General features: G+C 35.3%; 1 protein-coding gene across 3 annotated transcripts in view; it reads right to left on the reverse strand.

The window, feature by feature from the left end:
• Positions 1-2422: 2422 nt before the first annotated feature.
• LOC146003121 (peptide methionine sulfoxide reductase MsrB-like) overlaps positions 2423-13688 on the reverse strand; it is a 48121-nt gene continuing 36855 nt past the window's right edge. The window contains exons 6-7 of one of the 3 annotated variants that reach the window (XR_014443784.1): positions 4906-5001; positions 2423-3751 (exon numbers count right to left, since the gene is read on the reverse strand). The gene's annotated coding sequence lies outside the window, so the exon portion shown is untranslated. Of the gene's footprint in view, positions 3771-4885; positions 5002-13688 lie in introns of those variants that run through there. The other 2 variants (XR_014443783.1, XM_083141298.1) reach the window with 2 other exon arrangements.

Consider the following 13688-nt stretch of genomic DNA (forward strand, 5'->3'; position numbering starts at 1 on the left):
AATATATATACTATATATTCTAGAATATTGTTCACCAATCTGGAACATGGCTGCCCATTCTCATACCTCCAAGATAGACAGCGTTCTCAGCTTTTTCCTCTCCATCGTTCGATATAGAGTGCCGGCCCTGAGACACCTGCCTAAGAGAGATCTGCTTGTAAAACTGCATATTAATACTCCAGAAACTCGTAGATACATTGCAGATATGAAATTGCTATATAAGATTATAAATGGAAACTTAAGATGCAGCATCCCACTCCACGAACTCTCTCACAGAGTGCCTAGACATAAAACACGGAGCAAGGAAACTTTCCAAACTACAACTCCCAGGCTCTCACTCATACAACGATCACTATTCCATAGGCTACCGAATCAGTTCAATATAATCTCAAACCAAATAGATATATTCACTTCATATTCATTTTTTATCAGCAACATAGAAAAAATTGTACATAAGTAATGCTTTTGTGAAACTGATCTTTTTACCTTGGTACTTTTTTTGCCTTGTTTTATTTTTGTTTATTTTATGTTATCCGTTCTTTTGTTTTTAATCTTAGTCTATTGTTTTATTGTTGTTTCTTTCTGGTTTAAAATGGCTTCTGCTGTACTGGAAATTTCAATAAATAAATTAAACATTGTTATTGATAATTATAAACATAAAGGATGTGTTTTTTTATATTTTTAAAATTTTATATCTACTTGCACTTCTTGATATAACTTGTTACTTGTTGAAAATTCGAAACTTTGTAGGTTCAAATATGAGCTAAAATCTTATGGATCCGTGTCTTTTTCTGTGTTTTGAATTGAACACACACACACACACACACACACACACACACATGCTAAGAAACACCCATGCCCATTCATTTGCAATGAAATGGTTTTTGTAGCCAGTATGAAAATGTTGCTCATAAAAGATGTTTGAAATTAATAGACATATCAAACAAGATGTTACTCGATACTCTTTCTCGTTTAAACTTTTCAAGGTGTTAGGAACATACCTCTAGCTAGACACCCATTCTCCCCTTGACAGCCACCAAGTTAAAAATACCACCTGTGGGTTTTTTGCTGTGTGTATTTGAACAGTCATGTTGACAGTTTATGTACTTTGTTAGCAATTCCTATAATATTAACCTGTTAAAAAAATGCATATTCAATGGAACGAAAACTTTTTTTGCACCAATTTAAAAATAATAATCCAAAAACAATATTTATACAAAAGTGTTTTGGAGTATAATAACCTATCAAACGAGGTGTCACACGACACCCTTTCCCCATTTAAATTTTTTGGGATACCTCCTGTATAATCCCTTAGCAATTTGAAACCATCATCTTTAGACTAACCCCATAAATTATAAAAATTCAATAATGTTCGCTTGCTACACACTTGTGTTGCATATGATTTCTTTTATGTGCCCCGACTGCCTTGTTTCCTATGCCTGTGCTTTAATGTGCAGTAGATGCTGATCGTCATTGACTGTCAACCCATGAACCATGCTAGATACTAGTGGGTGGTGGAAAGCTTTCATTTCATAATGTCAGGTCAGGCTGGTTCAAGACTGCTGCTTGGGTGGGTCTGGGGAGACAATATTTGCAGACCTATCCGAGTACTGGTATGAAACAATGGAAGGCGAAGGCTTTCCAATTCGATTTGTGACAATGCTGACCCAACAACATAGTTTGTATTTTACCAGAATCAGTTCGTTTTTTCTTGTCCAAAGAAATAATTTCATATATTCATAATTTCCACATGGGGGACACTGTGGACCTCTAAACCATGCCCCTCTCCCCTTCCTTCTCTCTTAAAATGTCATGACAATTGCCACTGAATCTTACCCCTGCAATTCAACCCATGTAGGTGACACGGAGCTTTGCTCTCAAAAGTTCACAAAACTATCAACTGATTGATACCCTAAGCATCGGCACATGCAAGACATTGTTTTAATCTAGTATATATATTTCCTCTCTATTGTTGTCGGACTTGCTTGTAGCCAGAAGGTTGTGCTGGAGGAAACCAGGAAATCAGTTTTAATTTGATGTGTACTGGGTTATTTTAGCCTTCTGCCTACAAGGTGAGACATGATCGTACCAGCACATTGTATAAGAAGTTTTTAAAAACTCTTTATTGCTGTTTCAATTTGGAGAAATAAATTATTTTTAATTTCGTGCAATAAAAATGATGGTTGAAGTGAGCAAGATTTTAAAAGACTACTACATACAAATAGTTTCATGCATAGCTTTTCTAGCAATAATTATTATTTAAAAAAAACAACAAAAAAAAGCTAAAAATTTAAGAAGCAATAAACGCAAATAAAGAAAGCTGTGAAAAAATACAACATAACTGTGTAAAACAATTTTTTTTATTAGCATTCACAAATTAACAAACAATGCTATTATCATAAATACATAACATTGGCTACAAAATGGATACTTCACACCACTGTATCATTCAAATAGTCCATTTGTACAAACATTTCCTTTTCTTGTTAGAAAACAAAGTAAGTGTAATATCAAGAGAGGCCATGATATACTACAATTATAGTAGAAACAGGATGTCAAAAACTGGAATGCAAATATTGGTTTAACCCTCTGTAACCCACGTGGCAGCACTGCGTGCCACCTTTATAAAAAATTTAATTTATTTTCCTTATCAGCACATTAATGTTCAGGAAAGCACTCTGTAATCTATCTACACTATTCCCATGAAAACATACGAGGCCTTCATGCCTCTTTTCTGGCTTTCTTTCAGTGCACTTACATGCCTCTGAAGTTCCCTTTGGCGGCACTCAGTATGGGAACATTTCATACCTTAAATCATAGCATGCCAATCATGAATTTGGCGGCAATAAGAAGAATAAAATGACTGTAAGTTATTCTGAATGTAAATTATTTGTATGCAGAAACCTTTGCAGTACCCATACGAACTGTCTAAAGTTGTCATCAAAATAACAATATTGAAAAGTGACAATATTTGGTTCCTCTTTTTCTTTTTTGAGTCAGTATGTCCTTTTTTACATATATCTCGTAAAAGTAGTAGAAACATATTGAGATTTGAACATTTTAGAAATATTTTGTAACTCCTTGAGTTGTGTTTTATACATTTCATTGCTTTTTCTACGAGTCAGTAAGATTTTGAATGATAATTTTGGAACAAATAGTTCCATTCTAAGCCCACATAAGTTGTAAGATTTCAATTTGTTTTGAAAAATACGTGAATTTTTTAAAAATGTGTAGAAAATTTTTGAAAAATATATTGAAAATTTTATGAATGGTGAGATCATTTTTTAGTTCCTTCATTATATAGCAAAGTTTTAATTATTTTTAGATAATATTTTGGTGCATTTGCTTAAGAGTCTAAGCTTGTAATTCTATAAGACGCTTTCAGTGATTTTTTTTTAGTCTATTTCCTTTAATAGCTAATAAAAATGTTCGAAATGGACATGTTTGCGTTCAAATATATTTCCCCTCATTTCCAGTAAGTACTAGTATAATTCAACATTGATTTGCATCAATAATTCATGTAAATAATGTTGGTTTTGATAAGGTGGCATTGAGTGCTCCATGAGAGACATTTGTGCTACTATGAGGATGCGGATGACAGAGGGTTAAGAACAAAATATCACCTAAATTCGAAGTTCTGAGGAAAAACAAGAAAATTGCTTTTGAACTACCATGAGAGTATATTGCTCGTGCACAATATATATCTTCCGATGCAAAAGCTACAAGCAGTGAAGTATACCTAGGTAAATAGCTGGAAAAAGAAGGAAAACCTGTTGGAATACAGAAAATAAATAAATAAACCAAAACATGCTCACTAATGTGAAAATAACTACACAGAAATATGAATGAAATCTTGGTACAGATTTTGAAAGATTCTTAACAATAAAGCCAATGGAAATACATAAAATAATAGTGATATTATTATTATTATTATTATTATTATTAATAAAATCACCTTTATTGGAGCGGGCATGTTTCGGCCTCTAGGGCCGTTATTTGGTTTAGGAACAGCTATGGTGTCTTACCAATGCAAAATTATATTGGTCTCTTAAATGACTGGTCACTTATTGCGAGGCAAGAAAAAAGCCCAAAGCGATATGCTGACAGTTCTGTGGCATGCAAATGAATATTGTCACTGCTGAGAATGGAAGCTACGAGAATGGGGCCCTCCACAACAATAAAAAAAAGTAATATTACAGAATGAATACATAAAGAAGTTACAATCAAAGAACATCAACTTCCATATTTTTTAGAATAAAAAAAAAATGTGTGTGCATATTTCTCTGATAATTATAAATAAATTCTTCACAGTGGTGTATTCTAGAAAACCGACTTTGTCCAGTTTGCATAAAGTTTCAGAATATTTGAAGTAAAATTACTAGTGCCATCTATCTCTGAATGAAACAGCTAATTCAAACTGAAAGAGCCGTCGGATATAGCTTTTGGTGCACAAAACAGTATTTTTTTTTTTTACTCATGGACCACAACACCAGGAAAATTAAGTACGGCTATAATTGTGATGATGCAAGGTTCTGATTTTGTAGTTCAGCTGACAAAAGTCCCAGCTCAAACCCTTGGAATGTCCACAATTTTCACAACTCTTCAAATAGTTATTGGATAAATTCAACTTTTGATCACAGAAAAAACTTACGACATTAATTTTGATAACCTAAGTTATATGAAATGTAAGCTACACACATTCTAAAGCATTCTATACTACGGCAACGAAGAAAAAAAATCCCAAAAGAAAGCCTACAAGTGATTGATGAACTACTTCTTGAATAAAGATATACATATTAGCAACACATAATCAACTGCTCTCCTGTTGCGAGCTTCATTTAAACTTGGGGTACTTTTGAGTAGCATATTGCATATACATATAAAAGTGAACAAAGTTTCTATTACCTTTACATTGCTTAGGTACAAGCTGCAATTCTGAATAACAGGAGTGTGCTTCAAGCCTGTAGTTGATACCTCATCTTCAAACGTGTGCTGCTTACTCTGAAAGTATATAAAACAATTATAAATTACCAAATAAATAAAAACAGTGGGAAAAGCAACATGTAAATAAACCGTATCATCTTTAATAGAATAATAAATTGACCTTAAATCGTGATTATTGCAAACTATTCAAACAATTTACGTTTACTGAACATTCCTGCAGACTACATGAATATATTTTTTTAATTATTCATTTTTGTATGAAAGATTTCCAATTAAGATGCTGCTAAGGGAATTTACACACAAGCAGCACACGTCAATACGAAACAAACTTTCAGAAATTAATGCAACTGTTCGTACTGGAGTGGCACGACAACCATCAAAATATGCCGAATTGCACAGGTAACACTCAATGTAAATGAACATTCTACCTAACGGAACTATTTTGATATATTTATCCAACTAGGCACACCTTCCGGTAAAGCTGTCTGTTGGACTGGGCCATTTTCTCAATGTGCATTGTGTTGCCTTTGTTTCGCACTGCTTGTCACCCACCCCCCTCCCCCAATGCCACATACTACTTCACTCTGAAAGTTCCCTATGGTAAGGAGTTAGGATGAACCAATATGAGATTTTTGCCAATCGCAATATAGTGCGGATATGAAATTTCCTAATATTGATAAAATATCTGCTGATATGGGGAATAGGTTAGTTTTTATGTGCATCAGGTTTGGCAACAGTCGCAGGATGGCCGTAGGAGGCAAAGAGAAATGCATTGGGCTTATAGAAGTATTATTTGATTTGTTCTCTTGGGATCCAAGGGATTCGCTGACCAATGACAGGTGCGGTCCTCCATTCATATTGGGGGTTAGGGTAGAGCTGACAACTCTGCACTGTAAAAAGACATGTCAAGAATCAGCAATATAAGGCCATGGATGTTCCCAAGGTAAAATATTCCGGAGGTAAAATAGTCCCCCGTTCGGATCTCCAGGCGGGGACTACTTTGGGAGGTCCCTGGACTAAGGATAAGATCTACATTAGGAATAAGGATATTAAATTAGGCACCTGGAATGTTCTGAGCCTTTACCAGCCTGGGACATTTCAGTATACAGTTAATGAGATAGTTAAGTATAAATTAGATGTAGTAGCTGTCCAGGAAGTTAGGTGGCCAGGAGAAGGGAATTGTAAAACTAAAAATTATACTTTTTTCTATGGTGGTACTGAAAATCATAATTTTGGAACAGACTTCTTCATAAATAATAGAATTATCTCAGCTCTTAAAACAGTAGAATTTACTAATGACAGGATATCATATGCAGTTTTACAGGGTAGGTGGTGTAAAATTATTTTCATAAACATACATGCACCAACGGAAGATAAAGATGATAATACTAAAGATGATTTTTATGCAGAGTTAGAACAGATCTTTGATAAATTTTCTCAGTATGATATGAAAATTCTGTTAGGTGACTGTAATGCACAGATTGGCAAAGAAGAGACATTTAAACCCACCATTGGTAAAGAAAGTCTTCATGAATTAAGTAATGATAATGGTATAAGATTGATTACTTTTGCAACCTCAAAGAATTTAATTGTGAAAAGTACCACTTTTAAACATAAAGATATCCATAAATATACCTGGTCTTCTCCATATGGTAAAACTCATAATCAGATAGATCATATTCTCATTGATAAGAGAAGGCATACTAGTATAATTGACGTTCGTACACATAGAGGTGCTGACTGTGCCAGTGACCATTATTTAGTAATTGCTAAATTAAGAGAAAGACTCTCAGTGATAAATCATAAGCAACAAAATCTAAAAGTTCTAAAATTTGATACAGGAAAGTTTACTGATGAAAGAATTAAGAAAGATTACCAAATTAAACTGTCAAATAGATTTGATGTTTTGCAGGATTTAAATGATGATGAAAATATAAATGAAACAGACGTAAATAATAATTGGGAGCACATACGTAATGCAATAGAATCAGCAGCTAAAGAAAGTATAGGATACCATAAACCAAGAAAAAGTAAGCCATGGTTTGATAATGAATGTCATAATCTAATAGAAATAAGAAATCAGGCTAGACTTAGGTGGTTAAATAACTCTGGTGATACAAATCTAAGCAATTATAATAGAATAAAGCGAGAAGTTAACCGCATGTTTAGAAGTAAAAAAAAAGAGATTACTTGAAAAGCAAAATTAACGAAATTGAAACAAACAGCAAAACCAAAAATATCAGAGAGTTATATAAAGGTGTAAATGAATTTACAAAGGGGTGGCAACCTAAAGTAAACTTGATAAAAGATAAAGACGGTGATTTTCTAGCTGACCCAAGCGATATTCTAAATAGATGGAAGAACTACTTTAATGACCTTTTAAATGTCCATGTAGGAGATAAATAAGAAGTAAATGAAGTCCACACAGCAGAACCTTTAGTACCAGAACCTGACTTGACTGAAGTTAAAGATGCTATTAAAAGGCTAAAGAATAACAAAGCACCTGGCATTGATTTAATACCAGCTGAGTTAATTAAATATGGTGGAAATTCATTAATATGTCAAATTCATAAATTAATTTGTTTAATATGGAATAAAGAAGAAATCCCTCAACAGTGGAAAGAATCCATAATTGTTCCTGTGTTTAAAAAAGGTGATAAAATGAACTGCAATAATTACCGTGGAATTTCTCTACTCTCAACAACATATAAAATATTATCTAACATTCTTTTAACAAGACTAACCCCATATGCTAATGAAATTATAGGTGATTATCAATGTGGATTTGCCGGCTCCTGTGGCGGAGTGAAAGCACATCGCGCTCTGACGCCAGGGGTCCCGGGTTCGAATCCTGGCCTGGGCATGGATATTTGTGAGTGTCCATTCATCAATTTCATCATATCATCACTCATCCCCATCTTCGCAAATTAGCCAAAAGTGGCACAAAAAGCGAAGTAAAATAAATCAAATCAAATCAATGTGGATTTAAACGTAACAGATCAACTACAGATCAAATTTTTCACATTCGACAGACACTTGAAAAAAAGTGGGAATATAATCAAAATGTCCATCAGCTATTCATTGATTTCAAAAAAGCATATGATTCGGTCAAAAGAGATAAATTATATAATATATTAGTAGAGTTTGGAATACCTAAGAAGCTTGTTAGTATGATAAAAGTATGCACCAATGAAACAGAAAGTAAAATTTGTGTGGGTATGAATGTGTCTGACAAATTTACAATTCATGATAGGTTAAAACAAGGAGATGCATTATCTCCATTGCTCTTTAATTTTGCCTTAGAATATGCTGTTAGGAAGGTAAAAGAAACTAACGAAGGACTAAAATTAAATGGTGTGACTCAGTTGTTAGAATATGCAGATGATGTAGACTTATTAGGGGATGATATAAATACAATTAAGAATAATGCTAAAATATTTTTCAAAACTGCTAAAGAGATAGGTTTGCAAGTTAATAAAAAGAAAATTAAATATATGCTTACAGGCCGAACCTGTAACAACTCGTTTGAACCAGTTTCCAAATTCAAATACTAAGGAATAATATTAACAAATGAAAATTATATTAAAGAGGAAATAAAAAGTAGGCTTAATTCAGGAAATGCATGTTACTTCTCTCTTCATAAACTTTTGTCTTCTCGTTTAATATCTAAGAAATTACAAGTTAAAATATACAAAACAGTAATTTTGCTTGTAGTATTATATGGGTGTGAAACTTGGTCCCTTACATTGAAAGGGGAACATAAATTGAGAGTATTTGAAAATAAGATCCTTAGGAAAATATTTGGACCTAAAAGGGATGAGGAGACAGGTGAGTGGAGAAGGCTACATAATTTAGAACTACATAATTTGTATTCATGTCCAGATATTATTAGAATAATTAAATCAAGAAGACTTAGGTGGGCAGGCCATGTGGCACGAATAGGAGAGGAAAGAGGAGTTTACAGGATTCTTGTTGGGAAACCTGATGGTAAGAGACCTGTAGGAAGGCCAAGACGAAGATGGAGGGACAACGTTGAGATGGACTTAAAGGAAATCGGTAGGGATGGAAAAGAGTATATAGATCTTGCTCAGGATAGGGACAGATGGAAGGCCTGTGTTGCTGCAGCCATGAACCTTCGGGTTTAAGAAGGCTAGAGATTTAGTTATAGGTTAGTTACAATTTAGTTTAGATAGGTTAGGCAATTTAGTTACTCTTTTCCACCACTGTTGTATCACATCAACTGGGAACTTCATTTGACAAACACAGATGTAGTAGCCTCAAGCTCTACTCTTATAATGGAATTGCCCAAACAAGTAGCTGACACAGTGATTTATCCACACACCCCTAACACCCCCCCAAATTTTGGTGAACACCCCCCAAGCAGAAAAGTGGAACACCCCCCCTGAGGGGGGGTGTAAATAAAAATGTTTATATCAACAATAAGAATGACAATACTTCAACATTAACAGAAAGGAATCATTTGTAGATGAAGAAGCGTAGTCCAATGGACCATTCGACCACCTAAAACCAAAGTATCAAGGAAGAGGGTGGAATGTGCAGCATGGTCATTTCCTGGAAACACCAGCTCCCTTGACATGGCTTTGGTCAGCTCTAAAGGGGAGGGAAGGGACACTGCCATCTGGAAAATGTTAAACTGACCTCTCGTCCTCCTTCCAGGGAGCACATTCCGCGCACAGTGTTGACAGTTCAGCGTTTGAATACCTTATATATTTCTTAAATACGTTACAGATTCGTAAATTCAATTATTCAACCCCCGAGTCAATGAAATTTACATTTTGTTGCATTTTCCTTTTGATTCTTTCATGTGACAAAATGTACGATAAAAGTAAGGGAAGAAATTCAAAGATACAGGTTTGACTCCTTGTAGTGAATTCTGTTACTATGGTTAGCAACACTATTTTCTGTAACTTGGCGAGATGGATGATTTTGGAGCGGTAGAGAAAAGAACAGTCAAATGCCTTTGGCCTTAGGTCAGTCTCAGTGTAGCATCTCCGTTCGTGTGTTGTCGTTCTGTTTAGTGTATAACAATGTCTGAAACTTTACTGCAAAACTGTCTGAAGAAGATAGAGAAAATGAAAAACCAGACAGAAAGAAACCGAAAGTGATGAGTAGATAATCAGTGACACTATATTCCTTCCAACCGATATTCATAAAGTACCAATATAAAATTTACTGACCGAGTATTCGATATAAAATGGCAAATATTTCATGAAGAACCTAAGTGATTCATTCACGTCTATAGTTGAAGACCATTTATGTGGCTCCAAGAGTTCTTACCTTTGTAAAATAAATTATATACTATTAGAAAGAGAGTTGTAAAAGGGGGAGGGTCCACGTGGGGTGCTTGCCTGGGCGATAAGTACAAATGGGGTGCCGAACAAGCAAGACAGATAAAAACAGAAAAGCGTTAACATCGTGGTGCCCTATGAAATTACTGGCACCCTATTAAATTAAAGTTATTGTCAGTTTGCAAAGATATAGCTTTAGAAAAAATTGGCTTTCTCTTTGTATCTAGTCGATTCCCTGATATAATGACATGTTTAATTTTATTCAACTTTTCAGAGGAAGCAAAGGAAGTGTAAGCAAGCCCGTAGCTAGAGGAGGGCAGGGGGCAACTACCCCCCTGAGAGCCTGCTTTGCCCCCTCCCCCTGTGAAAAATACAGAACACCTGGATTTCTCACTAATCTTTACAATTACTCTAGCAACATAACAAAGACACTTATTGATTTTGTGATTTATGAAGGTGTGTGGGATTCAGTATAATGTGGTATCAGGATTGGGGGGGGGATTCCCTTTTTGGTAATAGTGATTCGTGTGGTAGAGAGAGGGAGTGGATATTTGATAGCGTTGCTTTTATGCCACTTATAGCTAATCGCAACAATGAATGATGACGTGAAATTGATGAAGAGACACTCATAAACAGTGCCGCAAACATCAGGGCGGCAGGGGCATCGTCCCCCCAACCCTCCCGACCTTGGACGGAAGTCCATTCTAGGGGAAGCAAACATTGAAGTAAAAAAAAAAAAACAAGACTAGGAGAATCTAAGAATACAGGGCAATTGGATACTCATGATGGAATTAGTTTTTACGAGTTCCTTGCATTTTTGTTCGAGACGGCCAAGGGCACTTGCAAGGGGCAATTTCCCCCCTCTCGATTTCAAATTTTATACAAATAAAAATACATTTCGTAAAATTTTCTTGCTCGCTTCGCTCGCAATGTCTTCTATTCTTATAGTCAAAGTTCAGAGCTATGGGACGGTGAGATTCGGCCCTGGGAGTCAAATGATCTATATGAAAAAAAAATGTTAAAGAGAATGCCATGGTGCCCCGTAAAATTATTTGCGCCCTATTAAAACAATTTATTTCTATGAAACTTAATATGAAATATTAAAGATGATACTGTAATCCAAGAAGTCATTGATCAATCAAGGTATTCCTATTTATTGGTCAGGTGTCAAAACATGTATTTCAACTATAATACAATTCACACAATATTTTGCAAAATGGTTAACGTAACCAGTAGGCAAACTTTGTCTATAGCGATGCAAGAGTCTCCCCTTTGGAGGAAATAGATTCCGTGGTGGACTAAGGGACCCATGTTTTAGCAAGTACAAGAAAAATGTATTACAATTTTTTTCACAATCATCAAAGTGTAGATAATATGTAACCATTATTATTTAATTAATTCGATTTTTCTTGTATAACACAACACAATGGTGTTATTGGATTCTCGTTAGATTCCTTTGTGCGGAAAACTCTTGCATACTGGAAACAAGAGGGAATCATTATGAAGCATGATTTATAAACTTTAATCAGTTCTGCAGAGAGGCCCATTAATCGTTTATTAACATTATCAGTAGTGCTAATTGATTGTTTCAAAATAGTACTTAGTAGGTATGCATTTGTAGCCTCTGTTTTTTACCAATCGAATATCAGTTTTTGACATATTTTGACAATTTTTTGTCGATGTTTTAGCGTTTAGCGATGTTTTAGTAAAATTTCCCTTTTTTCCCCACTCGTACTTGGTAGGTATATCACGATCTTAAGTGATATAACTTAACCTATCTTTTTTTTCTTACGATTTTTTAATTTTTTTTACGATCCTAAGTGATATAACTTAACCTATAATTTTTTTTTTATTTACGCATCGAACTAACCTAACCTACCCCTTGTCCCTGGACCTCTGTCCCCGGGGTCCTATCCCTGTCCCCGGGCTCGTGTTCCCGGTTGTTAGGTTAAGTTAGGTTAAGTTGTCTAATGTCTATGTCTTTGTGTAATGTCTATGTCTATATGTAATGTCTATGTCCATGTCTCTGTCTTTGTAGGTTTTTTTTTTGTCCTAAGATTTTTTTTTGACGCTGGACTTAGAAAATTTTCGATTGATGAAAAAAATTGGTTCCATGACGACCTATGTTTATTTTGGTATGGGTGGACAGAGGACACCGAGACTCGACCAACGCACTAAACCCGACCTCTCCACGACTATTTGTTCGGAAGTTACGAGTGATCAAAGTTTTGGCGGGTGGGCTAACTTCTTACCCCTTGACCCCAGGACCACCAAAACTTGGTACACGTATTCTACACCTCCAAAATCGACGGGGGGGGGGGGGGGGGTAGCTTCGGGATGGGGGTGTTTTTCGAGTTATTTTTTCGATAACTCTTACCATTTTCGAGATATTTGCAAATTTAAGATTTTTTAGCACAGGACTTGGAAAATTTTCGATTGATGAAAAAATTGGTTCCATGACAACCTACGCCAATTTTGTTATGAGAGGACAGAGGACACCGAGACGATGCTAACGCAAGAAATCCCAGCTCTCTATGATTATTTTTTCGAAAGTTACGAGTGATCAAAAACATTTTTGGCAATTGGCTCACCCTTGACCTCCAAGAACCTCCGAAAACTTGGTACACGTACTCTGCATCACCAAAACTCGACAAGAGGGTCAACGGGAAGGATATTCGCGCTATCTCTTACGGTTTTCGAGACATTTTGCAATTTAACGCTGGACTTGGAAAATTTTCGACAGATGGGGGTCAAATTTGGTTCCATGACGACCTATGTTCATTTTGGTATGGGTGGACAGAGGACGCCGGGACTCAACCGACGCACTAAACCCGACCTCTCCACGACTATTCGTTCGGAAGTTACAAGTGATCAAAGTTTTGGCGGGTGGGCTAACTTCTTACCCCTTGGCCCCTGGACCACCAAAACTTGGTACACGTATTCTCCACCTCCAAAATCGACAGGGGGGGTAGCTTCGCTACCAGGATGGGGGTGTTTTTCGATATATTTTTTCGATAACTCTTACCATTTTCGAGATATTTGCAATTTAAGATTTTTTTTAACGCTGTGGACTTAGAAAATTTTCGATTGATGAAAAAAAAAAATGGTTCCATGACGACCTGGTATGGGAGGAGAGACGACACCGAGACTCGATGAACTAAGTGGTGCTTTGTTTGTGTGTAAAAAAAATGCAATGCTTTTTGCACTTGGTTATCATCACCTAACATGTTATTAATTGTTTTTTAAAATTAATTACAACTGAAAACTAATAATTAATATTATCTAAAGTTACTAATTAATATTATACAAGTAATTGATATAATTTTTTTGTTCTTGTTGCTAGTGTTGGGTAATTATAGTTGTTGCAAAATATAAGCTCTCGCGTATGACAGTTTCTGAGTTTTGTTGAGTACGTTGAGTTGAGTACAGAACGTT

Source organism: Lepisma saccharinum, chromosome 19 (assembly GCF_977018435.1).
Source record: "Lepisma saccharinum chromosome 19, izLepSacc3.1, whole genome shotgun sequence".
In the NCBI taxonomy this organism is placed as follows: Eukaryota; Metazoa; Arthropoda; class Insecta; order Zygentoma; family Lepismatidae; genus Lepisma; species Lepisma saccharinum.